Source organism: Rhinichthys klamathensis, unplaced genomic scaffold, assembly GCF_029890125.1.
Source record: "Rhinichthys klamathensis goyatoka isolate OS25496 unplaced genomic scaffold, OSU_Roscu_1.1 h1tg000119l_1, whole genome shotgun sequence".
Lineage (NCBI taxonomy): Eukaryota > Metazoa > Chordata > Actinopteri > Cypriniformes > Leuciscidae > Rhinichthys > Rhinichthys klamathensis.
This window is the reverse complement of record NW_026606656.1, coordinates 1,082,909-1,109,637: the sequence shown is the minus strand read 5'-3', so window position 1 is coordinate 1,109,637 and position 26,729 is coordinate 1,082,909. Positions and strand designations below refer to the sequence as shown.

At 38.5% G+C, this 26,729-nt stretch overlaps 1 protein-coding gene across 1 annotated transcript in view; it reads right to left on the bottom strand.

The window, feature by feature from the left end:
* Positions 1 to 25,213, bottom strand: part of LOC130088411 (protein phosphatase 1 regulatory subunit 29) — a 150,224-nt gene extending 125,011 nt beyond the window's left edge. The window contains exon 1 of the mRNA XM_056255162.1: positions 25,039 to 25,213. The gene's annotated coding sequence lies outside the window, so the exon portion shown is untranslated. The remainder of the gene's footprint in view (positions 1 to 25,038) is intronic.
* Positions 25,214 to 26,729: the final 1,516 nt, after the last annotated feature.

Below are 26,729 nucleotides of genomic sequence, written 5' to 3'. Positions count from 1 at the left end.
TAAGTTGACATGTAGTTGCAAAGTTACTTATAGTCAGTAGAATGTCTGTTGGAGGAGCATCACAATAAAGAGTTAGCAGATATTAAGCAGAGAGTCTACTAATACTCTAATGAGAGTTAGTTGTCATGTTTGCACAGTTACTCATAGTCAACAGAATGCTCAAAAGAGCCCATCAAAATAAAGTGTTACCAAACTCTCATCTTTTAAACTCTAAAAAGTGTCACTGCATAGACCAATTATGCAAAGGTTTAGGAGGAAAGTCACCTGAAGTTTTATTATCTGGGTCTTTCCTGCAATTCAGTGCCTTTGGGGCTGTGAAACTTAATGCTCTATCATTAAGGGACATTTTAAAGTTTTCAGAAGTCTTACAACTTGATGACAAATTGTTCCATTTACATAAATATTTTAAATATCACGGACATAAAATGTACACCCTAAACAGCAAAGTAGCCTAGCAGATATCTGATATAAAGTTTAGGGTCAGTAAGATGTTTTTGGAACAAGATTTTTTTTTTTTTTTTTTTATCAAAAATACAGGAAAAAAAAGTAAGATTGTAAAATAATTATTTAAAATTTAAAAAAATTGAAATAGTTTCTTTTTATTTAAAATTATTCTGTGATGTCGAAGCTTAATTTTTTAGCATCATTACTCAATAGTCTTCAGTCTCACATGATCCTTCAGAAATCATTCTAATATGATGATTTGCTGCTCAAGAAATATTTCTTATTATTATCAATATTGAAAACAGTGCATAATATTTTTGTGGAAAGTGTGATAGATTTTTAGGATTATTTGATAAATATAAAGTTCTAAAAAATAGAGCATTTATTTTAAATATATAGTTTTTTTAAACTTATAAATGCTTTTTTGTCACTTTCGATAAATTTAATGTCCTTGCTGAACAAAAGTATTAATTTCTTTAAAAAATCACGCTAACTTTTGAATGGTAATAGGCCTATAATTTTTGCAAGTGCACCATTATAACAGCGAGTCTACTGAAAAATAAGTGTAGTTCTGATAATGTATAATTCTAAACAAAAACCAAAACCAAAATGATATGTATATATATATAGTTCTAGTCGTGGCCTAATGGTTAGGGAGTCAGACTTGTAACCCGAAGGTTGTGGGTTCTCAATACCGGGAGGAAATGACTGAGACACCGAACCCCCAGCAAAAATGTCTGCCCACTGCTCCACAGGTGTGTGTGTGTGTTCACTACTCACTACTCCTAATGTGTGTGCACTAACTTGGATGCATTAATTCCGAGAATGGGTTGGTTAACATACTTGGCCTTCACATGTCACTTTCACATTCACTTTCAAAATGTCTGCACATATCTTCAAATAAAGGTGAGGCGAGTCACTCCCTGTGCTGGTGATGCTGCACCACATGTCTCATGGGCAGTGTTGAGAAACTGTCATCCAGCTGTTTTCAAACTCATGTTAACAGCAGTGGAGTGACCGTGCAAGTTTTAGTGGGTTGAAATCAACGGGTCAAGGTGCCAGTTGCTTTAGAGATGAATGGGAATGCTAATGGAGATTTCTCCAAGAAACATATACCTTGGTTAATTTTTTTAAGTGATTGGTTAGATTCCCTGTTGGTTTTTATGCTGATTTGTTCATTTTAATAATTCAAAGGAAACTAAACTTCATTGTTTTCTTGTCCTATCTCTACTCTGTCTTTCCCTCACTTTCATTGTCCCCAGGCGCTCTGACGCCTCCATGCATGTGGTCATGTGGCACTCTGGGGTGTTAGTGAGTCAGTAGGGCGTGAACTGCTTTGAACAGGCTGCCTCTCTCTCTCTCCCGCCCTCCATCCCTCTTTCCTGATGATTTCACTCAACTCTGAAACTGTGCGCATCTCCCTCCATCTCAGTTAATCTCTTTCTCTCCCTTTCTTGTCCATTTCTGCCATCTGTTTTTAAAGCCTCACGCTAACCATCCATTAGGAATTAATGAGCTTTACATAACCAGGCCATACTTGCTAATTAGACTACTCTACACCAGTTGTAACATTTACAAACCATCATTTCAATCTAAAGCTTCTTGACTTAACAGCTTTGTATGCTAGCCTTTGAGAAAATACATTCAATCTAGAAACATTACTAAAAACAAATGCTGTATTTGCATGTTTCCTCATCCTTCATAAACCTCAAAAAAGGTAAGCCAGATCAATGTATCATAGGGTGCACATTGAACAGCAGCGCCGAGCATATCAATCCGTGCACTGCCTCCTCCTACTCCCTCCTTCTGCATTTGTATTGTTTAGGACCACAGTGTGTTACAATCTCAACACTGCAATAATTTCATTTTGCACAGTCATCACAACTGTTGCCATTCTAACCCCCGTGAGCAGCAGAGCATGACAGTATGCGCTTATAAACACCGTTCAACACTCAATCTCCCTCTACCAGCCTGAATACGGCTGCGGGCCAAGAGCAGACTCGCCTGCCCTAATCAAGCGGTGCAGGGAGGTCATGTGGGAGTGTGGAAGGATGACCAGACTGTGAACGGGGTGAGAAGAGAGTGAGGTGTGTGGCTCTATGTAGCTATTAAAAAGGAAATCAGTCTTTTCCATGAAATTTTAATTTACAGCTTGGCAATAGTCTGCACAAAGTTTGGTGTTTTGGCAAAGGTTTTTGGTAATGAAAAAATATATATAAACAAACTGGCAAAATTTAGTTTGGGCAAAGTTATTTAATATGAATTAAGTATCGTCCCACACAGACACACAACACTCGTATTTGCACTGCTTGCTTTGCTGGTCAGTCTGTTTGTAACTAGTAGGCATTTTCCAGTGACTCTTTCTGCAGTTGCATTGTTACGCCAGTAGGAGGCAAAAAGTGAGTGTCTTCACGAGTGAATCAATAAATGATTAATTCAGCTAATTCGTTCAAATGCACTGATTCATTTGTGGAACTCAACAAGTGGCTTTCTTTAAGAGCGAGTCATTGAATCATACAAGCAATTCCTTCAGAAACATACACTACCGTTCAAAAGTTTGGGGTCGGTACGATTTTAAATACTTTTAAAAGAATTCTCTTCTGCTAACCATGGCTGCGCTTATTTGATTAAAAATACAACAAAAATCAGTTATAGTGTTAAATATTATTCCAGTGTAAATCAGCTGTTTTCTGTGTGAATATATAGTAAAGTGTAATTTATTCCTGTGATCAAAGCTGAATTTTCAGCATCACCAGTGTCAGTGTCTTCAGTGTCAAATGATCCTTCACAAATCAGTATAATATGAGGATTTGATGCTCAAGAAACATTTATTATTATTATGAATGTTGAAACAGTTGTTGGTCTGTCAGTGGTACAGTTTTTTTTTTTTTTTTTTTAGGATTCTTTGATGAATAGGAAGTTCAAAAGAACAGCATTTGTTTGAAATAGAATCTTTTGTAACATTATAAATGTCTTTACTGTCCTTGATAAATAAAAGTATTGATTTCTTTCCTCCAAAAAATAAAAATAAAATTCTCACTGACCCCAAACTTTTGAACGGTAGTGTAAGTATGGTAAAACACTGTATTCAAAAGAAAAAACTACTGATACTGCTTTATGATAGTCAGTGGGACTGGAGTTTTAGTCATGAGCATTTGTGTTGGACCTTCAGTATCAAAAGGATGAAGGTTGAACACTGATGTGTGCATGGAAACACAGAAAAGCAGTAATTCAAGACAACAGACATGTCTGGGGTGACATGACTCACTCAGAACACATTAGGCATGCATGTTGCACAAGTAGCATAAAGCATTATGATTGGTTGTCAGGCAGAGATATACAATTTGTGTGTGTGAGAGGGGGAATAAAGTCCCCCTGCTTTGGCATGGAAATCAACATTTACCCTGAAATACAAATGCTGTTGAGATTTGTGGGAAATACTTAAGTAAAGAAAACAGACTCGAGTTGACCTGATTCCTTATCCTCTGACCCAATCACATGCGAGAGGGAATCCCATTGGGCAATGCATCATTACTAATCCACTAATGCTGAATCATGGAATAGATCAGATTTAGAGATCGCACAAAGAGCAGCTTATTGAGGGGCTGGCTACTGACAGAGAAACTGCAAAATCAGTAAAACACTTAAGGTTTGTGCTAATCAGTTTGTGCTGAAACTGTTGGTTAACAGTTTTGCATGGAGTGCACAGTAAAGCCAAATGGAAAGTGAATCATAACGAATCACATTGTTCACCCCTTACTGTGAATAAAAAATCTTCAATAGGATTCTAATAACTCCGGCCCTTTCCATTACCAAGATTGTTTCATAAAAATTTAAAGGGAACATTAGGGTTCGAAAGGAAATACAAGTCTGATAATTCATTATAGGCCATGTCTTGTAAGACATTTTACTCAATGGGAAGCCTAAATGTTATATTCTGCAGTAAAATAGTAAGTAAAGTGAACGCTTCTGGCACTAGAATACGTGTTCACCTCTATATTTAAAAATGCATGTCTTTGATTTTCTAGTCACCTAAATTTGATTTAAAATAAGAACACAAGCTTGCACGGCACAAAGCATCAATGAATTTTAGTCAATTTGTTTTTCAACATTTGAATCAGCAATATGAATTGCAATAGAGAGTATATTCATCCTACCGTATCAGCTCTGTCCTGTTATACATTTTGATATGAATTATGTATCATATCAAAGATGTGGAAACCAGATTCCATGGTTAGTGAAATCTGTACAATCCCACAACAGTAAACAATGTAACAGTAATCTAACACAAATAGGCCTATATTGTTAACCCCTTCTCTTGCACTCCTCCCCCATTATGGCAGTATATGTATACTTGAATGATATTTAATGATATACTGTATCAAATGTAAGTATGGTAATTCAATTTTATTTATTCACACATAGTATGTCATCATACTCAAATCACCTAATCTGCACAGTTCAGGTGTGAAGTGAATGTCTACATGTATGCCCTGCTCATTGTGAGCAGTGAAAGCTGCACTAGGAACCCTGTGAATGGGAATGCAGCAAATATCTGCGTGATGGGAGAATGTCTGCAGCATGTGATGTTTTCATGATTGGGCACAGAAGCAACTGAGCTGTCCATGGTTCTGAAAATAGAAGTCAGTCATGACTCACAGACAGAAAAATAGTGACAGAGAATTAATAGGAATTAATAGATGAGTATATCATTTGCAGTTTTCCTCATTGTGCCCTCGCCCACCATGTAAAACATCAACAACAACAACAAGAAAAACATATGTTGCCCCCCCTTGGTAGTTGTCATGCAGACCGTGTGCTCCACAATATCCAAGTCATAAAATAAGGAATAAAGACTTTTTGATGATTCAATGGCAACTTTCTTTGCACTTACTAAAGTAGATTTGTATCATTATACTATTTACAGCCATTTACAATTTCTAGCTCGATGTGTGTGAGCATTGCACCAATTTATAAACAACTAAGGATGAAATATTAATACAATTTAAAATAAAATAAAATAATATTTTTTTGTGGAAACTGTGAACATTGAAAATGTCTTTACTGTCATTCTTCTTTTTACAAATTTAATGCATCCTTTCTGAATAAAATTCAGTGGTTCTTGAGTGACAAGGTAAGGAAAATAAGACTAAATCAAAATTAAATAACCAGGAGGTTGACCATGTGATTTTTCTCATGAGATGTTTTGAGCATTTTACTTCAGATACCGGATTATCAGCAAACTGCCAAGAGAACTGCTAATTTAACGTTAGCTGGCTACTTAAAATAAACTAGCAATCTATTCAGTCAGCATATTTGTATTTGATCTGTGTGAATTACAGAAATATAAGACTTGCTAGACCTAAGTTACTTTTAGCTACCAAGCTCTGTGGTTAATGAAAATTAAATCAACCATTTATTCTCCAACTTTCAGAGATAAATTGAAATGAGTGGAGCATATCCACCCAAGAAGAGGAAACTGACTTACTTAGTAATGAAGTTATAGATGAGTGATGAGTTATAGATGTGTGTTCTCTGTACTGTTTTTAAGAATGTGTATGAAATTAAATGTAAAATCAAAATTAAATTACAAAGGTAAAACACAAATAAATTCAAATTTTGATTGTAAAACTAACCAGTGTTATCATCATTTTTATATCTTAAAGCTGCAGTCCGCAGTTTTCGCCAGCTCTGTTCGAAATCTGCAATTGCAGTTATTTGCGGAATTATCAACTTTACATGGGTTGTGTAATGAGGCAACCACTGGAGCCAGAAATCAAAACTTTGCCTTTTTATGTGTGTGTGTGTGTGTGTGTTGTCGTAGTAAAGAGAGAGAATGGGAGAAGGAAGTTTGTATGAGGTGGACCTGGTCACCACAGACCCAAATCTTCTCAGCTGTTGCTACTGTCATATGCTGCACTGTCTCTCCATGTGGCACATTATGTTTGGCACATTGTATGGGTCACTATATCATAACAAGGTAATACAACGTGTAATCATGTGATGACTGATTAACAGTAATGTAAATGCTAAATGTCCTAATACCTGTTGCAAAGTAAATGCTCTTAACCTTGCAGTTTTTCACATATCATGTAATACTCAATTTCTCCATTTCTTTGCACAAAACTCTCCAGAAAGTGCTATTTAATGGTTTGTTTTTCAAAAAAAAAAAAATCCCGAGGGGGCATGCCCCCGGACCCCCCTAGGGAGAGCACCCCCACATAATAAATCCCAATTTAACCCCTGATAACAAGTATATAATATTTGTAGTTTTGTTTGAATATAAGAATTTAAGCCAGAAGAGAAGAGTCCTGTTAAGTCTCAGCGGACACATTTAGCCCTGGTCTAGTGGCTGTGTCTCGGTTTATGTGCCTCAGTAGCTGTATAATACTACTGTGGGTCCACAGGGAGAAGAGTTAGAAATGGAAGTCCCATTGGTGACTGCTGACCTTGCAAACATGTTGTGCTTGACTGGACATGTCAGTCTGATGAAGGCCTGAGTACAGACCCGTAAAGTGACCTCTTCTGTATACACACATTCACACACTCAGTGTTGTGTGCTGCTGCGTCTGCCCACTAAACACCATCACTCATGAAGTCACACTTCAAAATGAACACTTTTACAGATATATAAGGGTACTTGTAAAAAAAAAAAAAAAAATCAATCAACTAGTCAAAATATGAGAAAATGTATAAATAATAATAATAAAAAAAAATATATATATATATATATATATATATATATATATATATATATATATATTTATTGAGCATCACATCAGGTAAATGGACATTTACACACTGTAATTGTTGAGGAAAATATTGGCGCAATTTAACATTCATAAGTGTCCCAAAATAGGAATGGGGGTTTTATAAATCACTACGTAATTTAACTAATATTGTATTCAGTTTATTAAAATTACTGAACACAGTCAACTTCTTAATTAAAAAAACTATATTTGCTGAGCAACAGTGGGCATAACAAATCTAACACTTATTTACTCTTCAGTGAAGCCACATGAATGAGTGCCTGTAAATACTTCTCAGTGTGCTGTAGCTCAACTTGTGGTCACATGTCCGAAACATGATTACATGTACATGAAATTATGTGTTTGAATAAAAGCACACCCTTTTATCCTTAGCAACTTGGATTGCATTCAAAACATAAAAATTTTCAGTTCATGCATTCCAGGGAATCAAACGCTTGACCATGGCGTTGCTTGCACCATTTTCACCTCTGTCACCACTGAAGTGTATTAATTTAGAGAAGATTATTATGAAAAGCCAGTTTAATAGTCTAAGCCAGACTCGTAACACAGATTCTGATCTTTTTTTGCAGCACACGTGTCAATTGTCTTTTACAGGCTTCAGCTCTGAACAGGACTAGAGAGTCTGGATCTGGTTTGTCTCAACTTTTCAAACCCTGACAGAGGAATTCTGTGGAAAAAGTACACACATAGTCGAAAACCATTCATGTAGAGTCGGTGCGCTAACGAAAGACTAAAAAGAAGCAACAAATCCAGTGGGAGTTGTGGAATCCTCACAGTTTCACGGATTATGTGCTTTAGAAGGTTATCAAGTTTGAAGTTGCTCTCTGGAGGACTATTCTAAAAATGAGACCTTTCCTAGGTGTGTTTTCTGTTATTGTTCACACTATTAAAAATAAAGGACATGAATCTCATTACCATTTTCAACAACAATCAAATTCAATCAAAACAAGCATTAAAACCATTTGAATTCTCATTTAACACACTAAAGACGCTACTTCAGCACGCCTTGACGTGCATAAACAGTATGTATGGGGAAGAATCACATCAAACCAGAAAGCACAAAACAAGCTCAACGATTCCTCAACCAAAAAATGGCAGTCAATTGGGTGGCGAATTAATTCTCACTTCACGATACTCGGTTTATTAAAGGGTCCATTACCAATTTAGGGCCATCCTGTGCACAAATCCAGGGCTGGGCTGGGAAATTCATTATGGTAATGAAAACAATACTGTGCTGAGCAGGAAGCTGTATATCCTCATTTTTTGTCTGTTTCTTGCTACCTTATTAAAGCATTATTACATTTTAAAGACAGAAAATGTACAGTTAGTTCAATGAAAGTGCCCCTTGTCAGAGAATGGATTTAAATGACCAGGGAAGGGTTGCATGAGCCGTATGTAAGGTCTTAGCGAGACAGAATTCACACTATGGGGGCTACAATCTAAAAACGAGTCTATCACTAACTCAATTAATTTAATTGGATTCCCTAGGGAAAAATAAATACACCAAAATCTATTTGAAATACATTTATATCATGCTAAGTATACTACAAATACATTTACATATTTGTCTACTTTATAAAAATACCCTGCAACTGTACTTTTGGTATACTAAATTGACTTAAAGTCTGCTAAATTAAAACTAATTTTGTACTTAAAAGCAATGGGTGATTCTACAGAAACATTTTTTGTTATGCTGGTTGAAAGTCTTCTCCTATCCTGATAGCAATCACTATGTTAAGCGGTGTAAATGTATTCTTATAAATATATATAATCTGTGGATGGCACAGGACCATAAAATGTTCGTTCGGTCCGAATGAAATGGCATGTGTTCCCAGTGTGTGTTTGCATACCACTGTTCACCCAGACATCATACGTCATGAGCGGGTTCACATACTATGTGCAGACAGAGCAAGAATGGCTGGCAAACAACATAACTTTCCTTCTGAACCGAGTAGTTCAACAAGTGGCAAGTATCTACATTTCAAGTTCGACAGTACAGTTCTATGTACCGCTGACTTTGGCCCTATGCATATAATTCAGTGAGATTTGACTGTGTTGTCGCTATGTCCTGAAATCGTATATATGAATAAAGCGGAAATACAGTACATTCTTTTCCTATAAAGAAGTTTGTATTGTGCAATAAAGAAGTACTCCAAATAGTTTAATTATAATATTTATATCAGAAAGTCTCAAGCGATGTCAATAAATATGTTAATGGCTTAGTACTAAGTATGAAATAAATGTATTTGAAACAGGGATGTAACGATTCACTCGCAACCGGTTGAAAATCGATAAAAATGTGTGACGATTCAAGTCGGTTGAAATGTTAAACGAATCGCGATACACGTTTTAAACAGCAGGGCGCGTTTACTGAATAGCCGACTGTGAACTTGTGAACCTCGCTTTACAGGCACAATAGCAGCGAGCACACACTGGCGTGAAGCTAGCGAGTGTTTTCACTTCATTCATGGAACTTGATCTTGTGTGAGCCAAGCTCAATTTCCATAGGAATGAACTGAAAACGCTCGGTTTGCTCCGCTCGCGCCGCACCAGTGTGTGCCATAGACCGGGGTGTGCACGTGCCGTCAAACAGTAGACATGGCGACGGCAAGCGTAGATGTTGACGTTGACTCACTCAAATCGGAGGTGTGGCGGCATTTTGACTTTCCGTAGACTAATAATAATCACCACCGTGAGAAGCACCAGTCACCTCCGTTTTCATGTAAAAGTCATTAATAGCCTACGACAATTGCGAGAGCCACGGAGCTCACAAGGTGCATCAGTGTTTTCGTGGCAACCAGGTGTTGTATTTATTTTACTATCTCTTTCTCTAAATGTGTTTTTTTTTAACTCTTACTAGTGTAATGATACAAATTATAACAAAATTAGAAATCTGCCTTTATTACAATGTAAAACCCCTGTCAATCTGGTACTAATTTTACACAGTTTTTTACATAGAGTGCGAAGGTACCAGTGTCCAGCCTCTTGACCAAACAGACAGAAAGACTGAGTTGAAACAACCTTAAAGGGAATTTAATGTAGTTTTATTATTTGACAAATATTTTTTTAAATTAAAAAGAAATGTGCAGCATTTTGTCTGAGAAATAATAAAAGGGACACTTTTGTCTTAAATCTCATTTGTTAAAAAAATCGTGAGACAATCGTATCGTGAAACCAGTATCGTGAATCGTATCGCATCGTCAGATGAGTGTATCGTTACATCCCTAATTTGAAATACATTTTGTTATAGTTTTTGTTTTTTTCACAAGGGTTTTTCACTAATTTGTTCTTATAGAGATAGTTAGTTACCCAAAAAAATTTAATCAAAAAGTTAGTATTGACATGAGGATGAGTAAATGATGACAGAATTTTCATTTTTGGATGAACTATCCCTTTAAGGCAGAACTTAGCTAGTAGGTCATAAGCAGTGCCGCTGCTAGCCATTTTGGTGCCCTAAGCATAATTCCTTTATGATGCCCCCCCCCCCCCCCCCCTAAAAAAAAACATTTTCATTTAGGATTTTCATTTAGGGGGGCTAAGCCTAGCCTGGTTCTACCAGACTCTCGTACATTTCATTTGTACAGAGAGTCTGGCCTCGCTCCATTGAGAAACGTTTACTTCCTTGTAGGCGGGTTCTCTGTTAAAGTTCAAAACTATTGGATCTGCCCAGCGTCACTCAGGATCTGCCATAGCCAATCGCTAACGTGTGGTCGTGACGTATGTCATGCGCCGAAACCGGCTGGAAACAACAAGTCCGAATTCCATATTCATAAATCTAAATGCTAAACCTCTCTTTCTTATATTTGTGAAAGAATTTTAAAAATACCTCTTTTCAATTAAGTTGTCTGAGAACAAAAAAAGCCTTAAAAACATTATCTGTTTGTAATTATTTTCCTTTTTTCAGTGTCATGTAATTCTCTTAACTTGTTCATGTTTATTTTATATTATCCCCCTACTGTTTTATTTTTGTTTTGTTTTTATTATTATTTTTTGTTTGTTTTTGTATTATGTTTTCTGTTATTACTTGTGTATTGTTTTAAGCAATAAAAAAAAACAAGTCCGAATGATCAGAGGATTATGTTTAGAATAAGATGTCTGTCAACGAGAGCTGCATGTTTTGTTCATCGAATTTAAGAGTTCAAGGAACAATTCTAAATTCTAAATGTATATTTGACACTAAGGACAGTGATGTATTCAGTCAACTGTCGAAGCTGGGTGTAATCATTAACAATACGCCGCTGCGGTCGTTTCGGATCTGCCGCAAATGCTGTACAGTGATCATCGTGCACACCGAGCTGCCCAGCACCAACTCCTAACCTTTCTGCCTCCCTCACTTGGTCCTCCATTAGTGCAACAAGAGGAGACGACAACAACTGTCGGCTTTGCATCCTATCGTTCGCCTTAGCTAACTCATTCACCACTAGCGGAGTGAGCTGGAAAATTAAACTTTTCCCGAACCCCGTGGGGAGGAGGGCCACAACATCATGGCCACCAACAACACTTAGCAAACATTGATCTTGCTCCGGCTTTAACTTCTGGATATTCGGCAGTTTTGCAACAACGGACCGAATAGATTTTCTCACGTCTTTCTCCGCTGCCATTACTGAACTCCAACTCAAACTGACGCGCTACATCAACGTCATCGTTCTCAGCCACTCCCTCTGTTCGCTGATTGGACCGGTAAAAAAATTATTTCTGGAAACCAAAGTCTACAGCACAATCCCAGACGTAGTACTGAAGGAAAATAAAATTGAGCGGAAGTGCGTAGGAGGGCGGAGCCAGGCTAGGCTAAGCCCCCAATGAGGGTATGATTTATAAAAAAATTAAAAAGCTAAAAAGTAACACTTTAGATTAGGGTCTAATGCTTACTATTAACTAGTGTCATTACCATGCAATGGCATGGTTTTATAATCACTGGGATCCCGAATTTGAGGCAGGTTAGTTAGGGGTGTTCGGGGGAAATTTTGGATTTTTCTGAACTACAGATGTGCATTTTAAGATGTTGTGAAGGCAAAAAAAAAAAAAAAAAATTCGATAACAACAGCTTTAAAACCATGTCAGTGGGCAGCTGATTATTTTTCTCTCCTCATCAGCATCACACTCTTTTTCTCTTTGTTTTTATCTTGCCCTGTCTCTTCCCCTCCTAAAGCTGGCTTTTTTAATTTACTAAAGGTTACAATTTGTATTTTATTCTCAATATGTACACATTCATTATAAATCCTGTGCCTAACATGATGAAAACGGCTTTGTTCATGTTTCTTGTCCCCTCACAATGACAGTAGCCTAAACTATTACACTAGGCTACATGTTACATAGGCCTATTTTCAGTTCAAAATGGCGAAATTAGACAAAACTATATTAGTTTGCCTAATTATTTTTTGTCATTCGTTTAACATTTATGACCTAAAAAAAACTGTCAAATAAAGTTAAGTTTAGCTACTTACATCTTATCTCGCACTTGACCGTACACTGAAGCGTCGAGTTGCACTGTTAAAATTCGCGCTCAGCGTCTGTGAACATAAAGCCCGCCTACTTTGGTTTGATTGGTCATCTCAAATATTCTGACATTGACGAGCAGTGACAGACCAATGAGGCTCAGATGAACACACACATGAACACACACACACACACACACACCCTGTCCTGTGTTTCTGACGTGCTCTCTGTCTCTGCTCGGCGCCGCTGCGGAATGAAGAGGAAGAACGCGCTGAATCTGATTATAACAAGAAGTTTGATGATTGGTTTTTCATTAGGCTATTTTTGGTGCCCCCTCAGCACTTGGTGCCCTACGCACAGCGCGTGATGCGCGTGGTGGGAGCGGCGGCGCTGGTCATAAGCTCTCCATAAAGTAATATGTAGTAGCAGAATATGACATATTGTAACCTATAGTGCATTGTAAATGATTCACATGACACAGGTTATTGTTAACTATTGCATTTTGTTTAAAGACATTTTAAGCAGGCTCGGGTAACCCCACTGCTTCAGAAACCCACTCTAAATCCAGCACATCTGGAACATTACAGACCGGTATCCCTTCTTCCATTCGTCGCGAAAACACTTGAACGAGTTGTTTTCAACCAGATCTCTTACTTTCTTACACAGAACAACCTCCTGGACAATAACCAGTCTGGTTTCAAAAGCGGACACTCAACTGAGACTACTAAACTGTAATTGAAACTCTGAGACTGGCAAGAGCAGCTTCCATATCCTCAGTACTCATCTTGCTGGATCTGTCTGTTGCTTTTGACACAGTTAACCACCAGATCCTTCTGTCAATCCTAAAGATGAAGGGCATCTCGAGAACTGCACTCCAATGGTTCAAGTCTTACCTCTCAGGTAGGTCCTTTAGGGTGTCGTGGAGGGATGAGGTGTCTAAGACCCAACATCTAGCTACTGGGGTGCCTCAGGGCTCAGTGCTTGGACCACTTCTCTTCTCCATTTACGTGACATCACTAGGATCTGTGATTCAGAAACATGGCTTTTCCTATCACTGCTACGCTGATGACACACAACTCTACCTCTCATTCCAGCCTGATGATCCAACGGTAGCTGGTCGTCTCTTAGCCTGTCTGACAGACATCTCTGGCTGGATGAAGGACCACCACCTTCAACTAAACCTTGCGTAGACAGAGCTGCTTGTGGTCGTGGCCAACTCAACACTACATCACAACTTCTCCATTCAGCTAGGCTGGTCATCCATAACTCCATCAAGGTCAGCCAGGAACCTTGGGGTTGTAATTGATGATCAATTGAACTTCACAGACCACACTGCTAGAACTGCCCGGTCATGTAGATTTGCCTTGTACAACATTAGGAGGATCAGGCCCTTCCTATCAGAGCATGCTACACAACTCCTTGTCCAAGCACTTGTTCTATCCAGACTGGACTATTGTAATGCTCTCCTGGCAGGTCTTCCAGCATGCACTACCAAACCTCTGCAACTGATCCAAAATGCTGCAGCCAGAGTGGTCTTTAATGAGCTGAAGAGAGCACACGTCACTCCTCTCCTCACAAAATTGCATTGGTTGCCAGTTGCCGCGTCACTGACGTTTGCCTACAGAACAACCACTTGCTCTGGTCCCTTTTACCTAAACTCATTACTTCAGACTTATGTGCCATCCAGAAACTTGCGCTCTGCAAGTGAACGCCGTCTTGTGGTGCCATCTCAAAGAGACACAAAATATCTTTCTCTGACCTTTTACCATGACTGTTCCATGCTGGTGGAATGATCTGCCTAACTCAACCAGAGCTGCTGAGTCAGTAGCCACTTTCAAGAAACTGCTGAAGATGCATCTTTTTCGGCAGCACTTGATCCAGTAATACTAACACTTTCTCTTCTATTCTATTTTTTTTTTATTGAAAAAATAATAATAATAATCTGCATGGAGTGCATTAGATTAAACTGAGAGGGGTCATAGCACTTGCATATTTTTGTCCTATGTTAGTTTAACTGCTACAGTTGTTCTCATTTGTAAGTCGCTTTGGATAAAAGCGTCAGCTAAATGAATAAATGTAAATGTATAGAAATGCTCAAACCACAACAGAATGGGCAGCACATATTCACCTCCATCAGAATGCAAGGCTCAGGGAAACCTCAAACATGGGTCTTAAAGTAACACACACCCAGACAATACCAGCTGTACACATTAGTTTGTCTTTTGTCTCACATAGCCTGACTGTCAACAGTAATAAATTAAATTTCCATAAATAATCATGAAATCTGTTATAGTTATATAATTCATATAAATAATTTATTGTTTTATTAAACTATCAATGTTAATTTTTCAGAAACTAAATCTAAGATAAAGATAAATAGCTTAATAAAAAATACTAATACACCAAATTGACTGCAATTTTGTGCAAACCCTGCAATCAGGTGACACGCATAGGAAAGTGTGTAGTTTAGTGGTGAGCCACTTAGAAGTAATTTATTAATTTAATGTTTAATCCCTTCAAAAGGTAAACGAGTGTAAATGTCGTTGTATATGTCTAAAGGATTTAAGTCTGTCACACAGAACATGATCTCATTCATGTAATCCAATCACCTTGCCATTTTGTTTCAGCCATCACTCCTGGTAGGCTTCTGTATTTAAATTATATATAGTGTTGCGATTTAATCGAGTTTAATAGTGCACAACTGTAGCTTAGCGCTCATTTAATTTCCAAACAGGCAAAGTTACAACTTATGCAAAGCTGGTGAAATCGGCCCCTGGAAGTCTGAGTTTTCTGCTGAAACCTGTTCGTTCAGATTCTGCTCTTCCCTCGGACACCATTAAATGAAAATAAGAGTACAACTATATATCAGATTAACCAGAAAAACACAGAGAGCTTGGCATTCACAACACTGAGAGAGAGAGAGAGAGAGAGAGAGAGAGAGAGAGAGAGAGAGAGAGAGAGAGAGAGAGAGAGAGAGAGAGAGAGAGAGAGAGAGAGAGAGAGAGAGAGAGAGAGAGAGAGAGAGAGGGTGGGAGTTGAGATGTGGGCAGAAAGTCAGAAGAATGTTATTGCCAAAACACTGAATTGGGACAGGCAGAAAAAACACTAGTATCTGTGATACGGAGCTCCTCTCTGAACAGTGGTTCTTCTATCTAAAGCAGGAAAGAGAGAAAAAAAGGATCACCAAGACATTCTTGGTTACTTATTGCTACAAATCCTCCTATTTCTCAGCTTCTCTGTCTCTTTCTCTGTCTCCCAGGTTTGTATGCTTCACACTCACTAGTGGATGATAGGGGGTTACGGATCTGGACTGCTGCAGATGGCAGATGGTACCACCCCCCCCCCCCCCCCCCCCCACACACACCCCCACCCCCCCACCACACACACAAAAGACTCTAACCACGTATGCCTTCTCTTGCTCATGAGTCATATATGAACATATGTGAACGCTAACCCCTTCTGTGTGCCTGTCTCTCACAAATATGGACGTGATCAAGGTCTCTGCACACACTGAGTCAATCAGCTGAACAGCTGTACCTATCCAGGCACCGATAAACAGATCTGTCATATTGCAAAACCAGAGTAAGATATACAGAAATAGAACATTTATGATGAACTAAATGCAATGCAAAAATCAAACTTAGCTTGTGATTAAAGATCAGTAAGCATGATTAAAATGCTTTGGCAGATGTTAATTGGGATATTGGTTTCCACAGAAATCTCTCCTTTATTGCAAATGCACGGCATCACTAAAGCTAAAAAGGTAAATAATTATCCTCTTTCAGAAGTATACAAAAGCAGAAATGATATACTGCTCTTACACAACAAAACAATTCAGCTAGTTTCAGGTCAAATCACTAATATCTCTTCAAAAACAATAAACAAAGCATAAAATGCAAGTTTTACGGCAAGAGAGTTTTAAAAATAGCCAGCACCATCACAAAATATTTCGACCAAATGCTTGAATAGGGGCAAACTGCAGTGACCTTAAATTGAATGTGCATTTGACACATTTGCATATTTGACACATTGGAATATCTATGGTAATTCCCATAATCTCTTTCTCTCCCTCTGTCCCTGGTTTTCTTATCAGGGTTGTGTGGTAATGTTGCTGCCTGTGTAGAACAACTGTTCTTCGGACATTATCTCCACAATGATCGTCAATTTGAGGCTGAGAGAGTGATGGACCAATTTTTTTCTTTTCTCTCTCTTTTTTCTTTCTTGAGGTGGAATACTCTATAAAATAAAATCCTGATCTTAGACAAACATGTGTACTGTTCTATGTAAGGGATAATGTACAGTCAAACTGTCATTATCACAAAATAAACCCGTTTGGGTGATACAAGGTCACTGTAAAGATTACTAATTGCGTCCAGAGCGGAAGATATCGTTCTATAAACAAGTGCTTGTCTGCCGCTTTAAAGGAGAACTCCGGTCAATTTTAACATTGAGCTCATTTTTTTGTACATTTGGAGTGCTGTCAGTACAGACAAAAACGACAAAAATCGGTGTTGCCTACACCATGTTATCCTCTTTTTAAAATTCGCACCCTGTTGACTTCAATGGGGCAAGTTCCGATTGTCGAGTTCGCGCGCGCGATCATTGGTAACTAATATAACTAACGATCGCGCGCGCGAACGCGACAATCGACTACTGTGGACTTCGAACGAAAACAGGAAGTAAATACAGGTATGTGAGCTGGCTGAATTAACATCATTTTTATTAATATCTTTCACATCTACTGCAGTCATATTGACCGTGGTTACTCTTAATAACACCACTCACATGGCTGTGCACTTGTAATGACAAATCAAGGATGTTAAGAGGCTAAAAGCAGGTTTAGAACTTGCCCCATTGAAGTCAACAGGGTGCGAATTTTAAAAAGAGGATAACCCGGTGTAGGAAACACCGATTTTTGTCGTTTTTGTCTGTACTGACAGCACTCCAAATGTAAAAAAAAAAGAGCTTAATGTTAAAATTGACCGGAGTTCTCCTTTAAATGCTCAGGTCGTTACAGCAGATGGATTCTGATTGGCTGTCAATGTTTTTATCGTTCGTCAGCTGGATAAAATCCTTCTGAAAGTGATTCCAATGATATCGTTTCTCTGTGCCATTATCCTAATAGTTGTGGTGGCGACTCTGCTATTCTTTGACAATTAGAACAATTTCGATAACGATAAAAAAAATTGTTCTAATTGTAAAAGAATAGCAGAGTTGCCACCACACCTATACAGATAACGGCACAGAGGAATGATACTATCATTGGAATCACTTTCAGAACTATTTTTTATTTTCAGCTGATGAATGATAAAACCCTTGACAGCCTATCAGAATCCTCGGATGCCATGGACGACCAATCACAATTGACCAATCAGAATCAAGTATTCTAGAGCGCTGTGTAATAAGTCAAATCTTTGCTAAATTGTCCGCTTTAAGTGTCTGAGTGAAAGAAATGTCATTTTCTCTGAGTTGGTAAAGTACAAAGATGGACATTGTAAACATCACTCTTTTAAATGTCAGATGTATGGGTGAAGGAATAAGACAGAGAAAGAGAATGAGAGGTCTAGCTGTTCTCAGGATATGAGTTTACTTAAAGCAGCACTTGGCAACTTTTTCAACTTAATAAATCCATTTAGAAATCATTTGGATGTTTAAATAACCTGTTCTGGTGAGAATGGTGACTTTCCCCACTCCCCCCAGCGTTCCCAGGCGGAAAACCAGCCTTGCAACATAGGGACTACCGTCCCGGTAAGTTGGAAATAGGAAGTCTCGTGAGAAGCGAGAACGAGCGAGAAAGAGCGAGTAACACAAACTGCTTTACGGCAATTAGAAACACACACACCTCCATCTCGGTAGACATAGCTCCACACGATAAAGTTGGAGTGTCTGGGACTCATTTGTTCAACAAACCGGATCCGACAATAACAAAAGCACATGAGCGCGTCTACGGTAGAAAGGGGAGGAGGACGGCGCAAGTGAATTTACGACAGTGTTGTGAAATATTCACACCACAGCTGTAGGGGGAGCTCGTTGAGAAAACATGCGACAAGAAAAGTGAAAACCAGCGAATAAGTATGCCCCTTTAAATGCAGAGAGAATGTTAATCTTTTTTTTTTCTCCACACTCTAACTGTGGTTTGAACAGGGTGGGCTCTTTTTTTGACTTGGTCTTGTAAACAACAATCTAACAACCACTCACAACACCCTAGTAACCACATAGCAACAAACAAACAAACAAATGGATAGCAAAAACCTGGCAACCACCAATCATACAGGAGAGTTTTACACAGGTTTGTGCCACTCTTGGAAAATATAAAAAATGAATGCTATCACTTTCACATTACAACTTTAGGCAACATTTTATATGTAGTAGGCCTACTGTTTAATGTATTAATTTTAATATATGAACTTACACAGACAGAACAAACATGTACGCAGACTGTGAGCATACAATGTCTAACAGATCCACGTTGTAATAGCAGTGCTTAAGGTAATTTAGGGCCCCCCTCCCATAGTACTGGGAGTGTAATTAGCCCCCTGAGCCAGCCAATAGGAAGTGACAGTAAGGTAAACAGGCAAGCCTCATTAACCCATCATCATGAGACTCGTAATGAGGAGACACACACCACAATTACAATCAGCACATCATCATAACACACACTGGCAGGAAGTTGTATATCATCTGGAGAGACGAGTTTGCTGTTTGCTGGGCAAACGTGTGAAGATGATGAGCATGTTTAGGCAGGCAACACATTCACCAGAAAAATATCTGCTTTCACACACTCAAGTGCAAATTCATACAAATGAATGCATACTATGTGTGAATATGTGTGGGTCTAATATCTAGATTGACACATAGACAATACCTGTGAGACAGCTGCATGTGTTTCAGTGTATCAGTGTAGTGTGCCAAAAAAGCATTTAAGCATTTCTGTGTCTCTTAACATCTAACTACATTTACTGAATGAGGAGTGTTGTCACATGATTTGAGTTGTAACACAGCAGTTAAGCCCATTACAAATGAACTACAGGAATGAAGTGATGCATGAGGCACATCCTCCTGAGGTGACAGTAGAAGTTGTATTACATTTAATATATCAAGGATTTACATTTTCATGTCTGATTTATACTTTGATTTGGGATCATGTTAAATGACAAAACTGGTATCATTCAAATGAACATTTTTATTGTAAAAAGTACAAATAACATCCATATAAGCATTTTATGTTAAAAGCAGAAGCAATATCATGACAAAATTAAGCCCCAAACCACGCTCACGCTGTCCATTATGTTTTAAGGGTTTTATTTATTTATCATAATTTGTATATGGTACACACTATTATTCAAAAGGTCGGGGTCAGTAAGTTTTCTTTTAAGATATCATCTTATTCAGCAAAATGCATTAAATTGATCAAAAGTGACAGTAAAGACTATTACGTTGTTACAAAACAATATATTTCAAATAATTCTATTTCAATTTTACTTCAAATAATCCTAGAAAAAAAAGTTTAACAAAAATATTAAGCAGCACAACTGGTGTCAACACTGACTACGTTTACATGCAGCCAATAACCCGTTCAAAACCGGGATATTAGCAATAACCCGGTCGCGAACGGCCATGTAAACACCGGCAAAAACCCGAATATGCTCATATCCCGGATTTTAAAAACCGGGATATTATACCTGGGGTACCCCTTTTCTAACCCGAATTTTTGGTCATGTAAACGCGCATCGGCATATCCCCATAGTGATGTGTGTTCTGCGCATGTTCTATTCGCAAGGAATCTTGGTCTTTTGAGTAGAGAAACTTCTCAGCGCATACAAAAACCCGCGTGCAGTATACCGGAAGTAAACATGGCGAGACGCAGCACAGCATACTTTTGGAGCGAGGTCAGTAACATTACCAGCACCAAAGCGCAAACAAAGGCGATCGCTATCTGCCCCGAACTATTCATTATCCGCGTGCTGCTGTTGTTGTCTTTGGATACAGGAAGAAGAATCGGAAATGACGCATAGTGCGTCTTATGGTGCGTTCATGTGCTATGGAAAATATGATATTTTCCACTTGTGAACTGGCATTTACCAGTGTGTTGCGTTCAAGTGCTTTTGTTGTCGTAATGTGGTAAAAAGATGGAGATCCCGACCTGTTATTTAGCTAAAGCTGTTTTAGATTGCTTAAGTCATCTGCTACAGCAAGAAAATGATTTATCAAAACTCAAATGGTAAATAATATGCTGTATATTTTCTAGATCATGAATAGTACATATTTTTACCATTCACGACTCTCACGTTGCTCTCATAGACAGTAAAAGAAATGGACACAGCGACCCCATAGACTTCAACGGAGAAAAGTGAAGTCAAACAGAAGCACTCACTTCCTGATTGCCAAGCGCACTGCGCAGGCTCACACTGAGCTTGAAGACGTAGTTGTGACGTGAGCAACCTGACTGACAGTTGTACGTCTTCTAGTAGCGGTGCCAAGAGGAATCTGAATCATTCCCTTCCGAATCTTGCAGAGCCGGAGATCGTGAGTATTAGCTGTTCATGAGCTCGCAGAAGGAGCAACTTTATGACTCTGGGCTTCTCCCTTGACTTTATGCCTCCACGTCCCCCGATTGCGTGTGAGCTTCTACATCTGTCTTTACGGTCATTTATCTTCTATGCGACAGAGAGTCGCGTGTTATGACGCAATCGTTAGCCTATTTTTACAAAAACTGCTTTTACGGGGCCACAACGTAAGATACAAGGTAATGGAGCATTTTATACATTGTCGTGTTTCTTTAGAAATAAACAATGGACAAATGGAGTCTTTAAACGCCTCAGATGTAAAGTTATTCGCTGTCAAAGTGACGCAAAAATGAATGGGAGTCAATGGAATGCTAACAGCAGGTGAAGGCTTGCTAGCCAATGGCGGCGCCCGGGGAGACTTCAGTTTCAGGCTGGTGGATTACCCCCTTGGTTGCTCTCCGCCATTTTGAAAAGGTCAAAGGTTATCTCATCTCGGCAACTCGTGCATCAAAATATTCTACGAGTTGCCCAGTGGAAAATACCACATGAGGGGGTGTTCATGTGCATTTTCCATGTCGGCTTTTGGTATTTACCATAATTACCATAGCACGTGAACGCACCATTAAGGTTGTCCGTACGTCCAGACGCTAACCGCGCGTCGCGTTTACATCGGGATATTGCAATTCCATGGATACAGGAGTAACTCTCTCTGCTCACGCATGTAAACGGGTTATCCCTAATGTTTCAGAAACCCGAATAGTGACCTTAACCCGACCATAACCCGAAATTTGGCTGCATGTAAACATAGTCATTGATAATAATAAATGTTTCTTGAGCATTAAATCAGCATAATGATTTCTGAAGGATCATGTGACTCTGAAGACTGGAGTAATGATGCTGAAAATTCAGCTTTGGCATCACAGGAATAAATTACATTTTAAAATAATGAAATAGAGTTATTTTTAATCTTAATATTTCCCAATATATAGATAATGTCATTTTCCAATAATTTAACAGACATTTACTTCAACCCGAAAACACATAACAATGTGATGTGTAATTCAAAATACTGGTAAAACCCCTGTGAAAAATCTATATAGAAAATTATTTTTTTATATTATCAGTACATAGGGGAGTGTTTTTAAGGACTTTTCTTAGAGTGTATTTGTAAAATCGACTATTATAGCAGACATATATATATATATATATATATATATATATATATATGTTACAGTCAATTAAAGAGTCTAAAATAATATTTAAAGATGTAAGCATATGTGAAGTATCGGCTGAGCTAAAATGTTGACACGATGTTTATAGGCATAAGCATGGTCACTCATTCAGTTTAATCTTTGGAAAAAAAGAGTCTAACATAAACCAAATTACTTATTAATTACCCAAAGCCTCATTACTACAACATTTGCTTAAATGAAAGACAGACTGACTAGATGAAACAGGTTCCTCATTTGCCAAAGGGAAAACACACTACTTTCTTTCCAAGGAGTTACAAAATAACAAAAAAAATTCACAAATGTTTAGACGCAGAGTTGCACTGATAATATCTCTCATCGATTCCGTTACCGTAATAATAAGTGATCACATCTCAACTTTTATGTTTTATTGATTATGTGGCTTGCTTGGGCAGCATGACATATGATTACTTAATAGCATAGGTCAGCACTTCTCTACTTTCACACTAACAACATGATTAAAAATGTGTGATTGATGTGATTAAAATGATCTATTGCCCTACAAAACAGGAACAGTTCTGACTTCACACACAACATTATTGTGGTCCAATAGCCACAGTCTTCATTACTAAATCAAAGTGATTATTCATTAATGCGAAGCAGAATATAAGACACCCCTCCCCCTTAACACACATACTTTCTCCCTCAGTCTCTGTCTCTCTTATATCACTATAAGGCTCTAATTAAAAGGCACATTGAAAGCCTGCAGGGATTCGATCTTTAGGGACGTATTTGGAACAAAGGGACAGTTGAGCTTGGCATCATAATTACTGCCTCTCCGTGCAGTGAGGAGAAAGATGCATTAAGTGCAGAAGAACAACATCATCTATAGTGCCTCTTCCCTTCCTTACGCCGGTTTCACCTCACACCAAGCTGCATCAACCACATTTAAACATTTAAAGACCAGAGTGCACCCTCAAACCATGAAGCTTGTGGGGTGATGGTGAAAATGTCCTCCACTTCACTACGCTGGTGGCTTGACCTCTGTGTCCAGCTGTTGGACAGTCTGTGAAAACACATCGCTCCTGTGGCTGAGGAACTGAGCTAATTGCTCTGAGTATCAATGACTGATAGAGTAAAATCAAAAAACTGTGGCACCCACCTGTGCAAACCAATGGGATTGTAATCCTGCTAAACTCTGCTATAAGCACTTCCACAAGTCATTTATTGCCATTGATTAGCAATTTTAAAACTTGTTTTCACTATTGAGAAGGAAGTCACTGTGATATGAATTGACTGATACACTGTAAAAAATTATTACACCTGCTGCTCCAGACCAGATTACAATTTGTGCATTGCTTAGTGACCCGTATCTTTATTGCATAAATATGGTTTGTATCTAATGAACACACACACACACACACACGTTGTATTTTCATGTTTTATGGGGACTTTCCATAGACATAATGATTTTATACTGTACAGACTGTATATTATATCTCCTTACCAGGTTACCCTAAACCTACCCCTCACAGAAAACCTTCTGCATTTTTACATTTAAAAAAACATCACTTATTATGATTGGGGACCAAAACAAAAATCCCCAAAAGGACAAGGATTTCGGATATTGCCATCTTTGTGTCTTTACCAGGCCACACACACACACACACACACACACACACACACACGCATTATATAAACGCACTGCACGACTATATAAAATGTAAGTGCATTATGTTGAATGTTATATAGCCTGTATTTATAATAGAATACTTTTAGAAAAGGAAACAATAGGGGGAAATATAAACGTAAAAAAAACATGCCCAACAGGTTTTTTTCAGGGACTTTAGGCTACTGAAACTTCATAGAGACAAATCAAAAGCAGTGCCACACCGTTACTTGTTGTCGATGCATATTAAAATAATTGTTCAATAGCTATATTTCTATCTCTCGCCCTTACAAACACGCACATCATCTGAGCTGTGAATGTAATTCCACCACACAGTTCATGGAGACGCAATGCTTTCTGACATTCTTTCATACATACTAATGAATAATACATGAGATGAAAAGAATCATGTCAAAGTTATGAAATACTAAAGGAACATGCTCCTTCCATCGTCTTAATGCTGCTGTGAACCGAAACCGTGTCACGCAGTTCGCAAACAAAACCCCGCCATGGTAGCCTATCCGCCATGGTAGCATATATTAATACCAAATCCCCTCCGCACATCTGTTAGAGGCGATCTAACGCTGCGTCCTAAGTGCACCTCCTGCAGTCGCTCTCCATGTTTTTTACATGGCTATAGATTAAGACCAGCTCCCAGTGAACTACATCCTATGTGAGACGCAGGATCATTCATATGGCACCACACAAGTAACACTCACGAGAAAAATCTCCTCAAACCTGCATATTTGCGCTTCAACGACTGCCTTGAAATACACGCTTTGAGGCGCATACATTCTGCCAGAAACGCGTGAATGCGTTGACGGTTTCTAGGCTAGATCTGATTAGAGCGTGTGAGTCGCGGCGCGTGCAGGTGGCTTCTCTTCAGAGCAATGCGCAGTCTGGGCAACTACGATGCCTGCTCTCCGATACAGTGTGAAGAGGTGGTCCATATTTTCCGCCTAGGCATGCCTGCCACCGACTATTGCAAATTTGGGTGATATAAATACAGAAAAGTTTCTTACCTCTGTCAGTGTCTTCTCTGAAAAGATCCCGCTGTTTGTTTAGCTGCCTATTCGCTTTACTACACTGTGGGATCAGGGAGAGATACAGAATGAGGATGGGAGGGGGAGTGAGAGAGTGAAGATCGGGGTAGACCTCTCTACACTGGGATGATGCCACTCCTGCGTGATCCCAACCGCAATATGCAGCCACCCGTTATGTTAGACGAAGATGCCATTACTTTTTATTTAAAGCCCCCACCCCCCAACTGTCCACCCTCTCACCTAATGTGTGTTATACAGTATATCATCTTGTAGCTGCTCTAAATTGTTTTCTGTTTTAAATTCTTGTCTGTTGATATGTGCTAATATATATATATATTTTTTTTAATTGCTTGAGGTAGCCTACCATTTGAGGCTCCTCAAATTCCATGACTGGTGAAAACCTCTAAAGAAACTCCAGGTAGCCCTTCAAAATGGTCAGTTCTCGCAGGAACTCGTTAGTTAGTTAAAGGGTTAGTTCATCCAAAAAAATTTAAAAAAACATCACATCGTTCCAAACCATAAGTCTTTCGTTTATCTTCAAAACTCAAATAAAGATCGCTTTGATGAAATCTGACAGATTTCTGTCCCTCAATTGACAGTCCGTATACCACTTTGTCGCTTCAAGAAGTTCACAAAGAGAACCATATGAATTGAGCTGTTTAGTCCACATTTTTTGAAGAAACTCGATAGCTTTATACGATGATGAACAGTTTAAATGTAGTCTTTTATTTAAATATAAACAGCTGAACCGTATGTGCTTGACGCACGAGAACAAATCTCATTGGTATTTGCAGAAGCTCAAACTTGCTGCGTAACACACGAGAATTAACGTCATTGGTTCTTGCTGAAGCTCAAACGTGCTGCTTAATAAGAAAATTAACCTTGTTGATTCTTTGATTCTCATGTTAAGCGAACATGCTGCACATTGGTGGTGGTTGAGGAGATTCCCCCTTCTATGTAAAGTGCTTTGAGTGCCGAGAAAAGCGCTATATAAATGTAATGAATTGTTATTATTATTATTATTAAATAGACAAACAAACCAAAAAAAAAAAAAAAACCTCATCACAAAAAAAAAAAATCGTACAGGTTTTGACCGACATGAGGGTGATGAAATGATTTTTGAGTGAACTATGCCTTTAAAACTTGTGTCTTGAGTCTGTGTAAGAAATGCTAAAGGTAGGGTAAGCAATTTTCAGAGTGGCTAGCAATAGCGAACTAACTTTGAAAGCATGAGATCCCACCCTCTCTTCAGAGTGTCTTCAAAGCAGCTGGGAACAATCATAAGCGCCACTAGCCTGGTTAAAACCAGACCATTCTCAGTTGTAACTGAGTTATGGTCTGGCAAAGCTTCATAGACAAATCATTTCCAAAGGGGCGTCACCAACGGACGTAGCTCAAATGCCTCTGGGCGCAATTGGATAGACCTAAAACCAATCAGAGCGCTGAAGGAGATGACGTATGCAGAGCGACGTCTGTTATAGAACAACTTAGTTTGAATAAACGAGCAGACACTGATTAGCTACTTGCTCTTCGTTTATTTAAAATTAACAGCAAGACAACTAGAAGTGAATGTGCTTTCCATTAAATAAATCACACACAGTAAACAAAACCTTAACAAAAAAAAACTTTGCAATGAACTTTGCAATTTAAAACTGGGTGCCGGTGCGGTG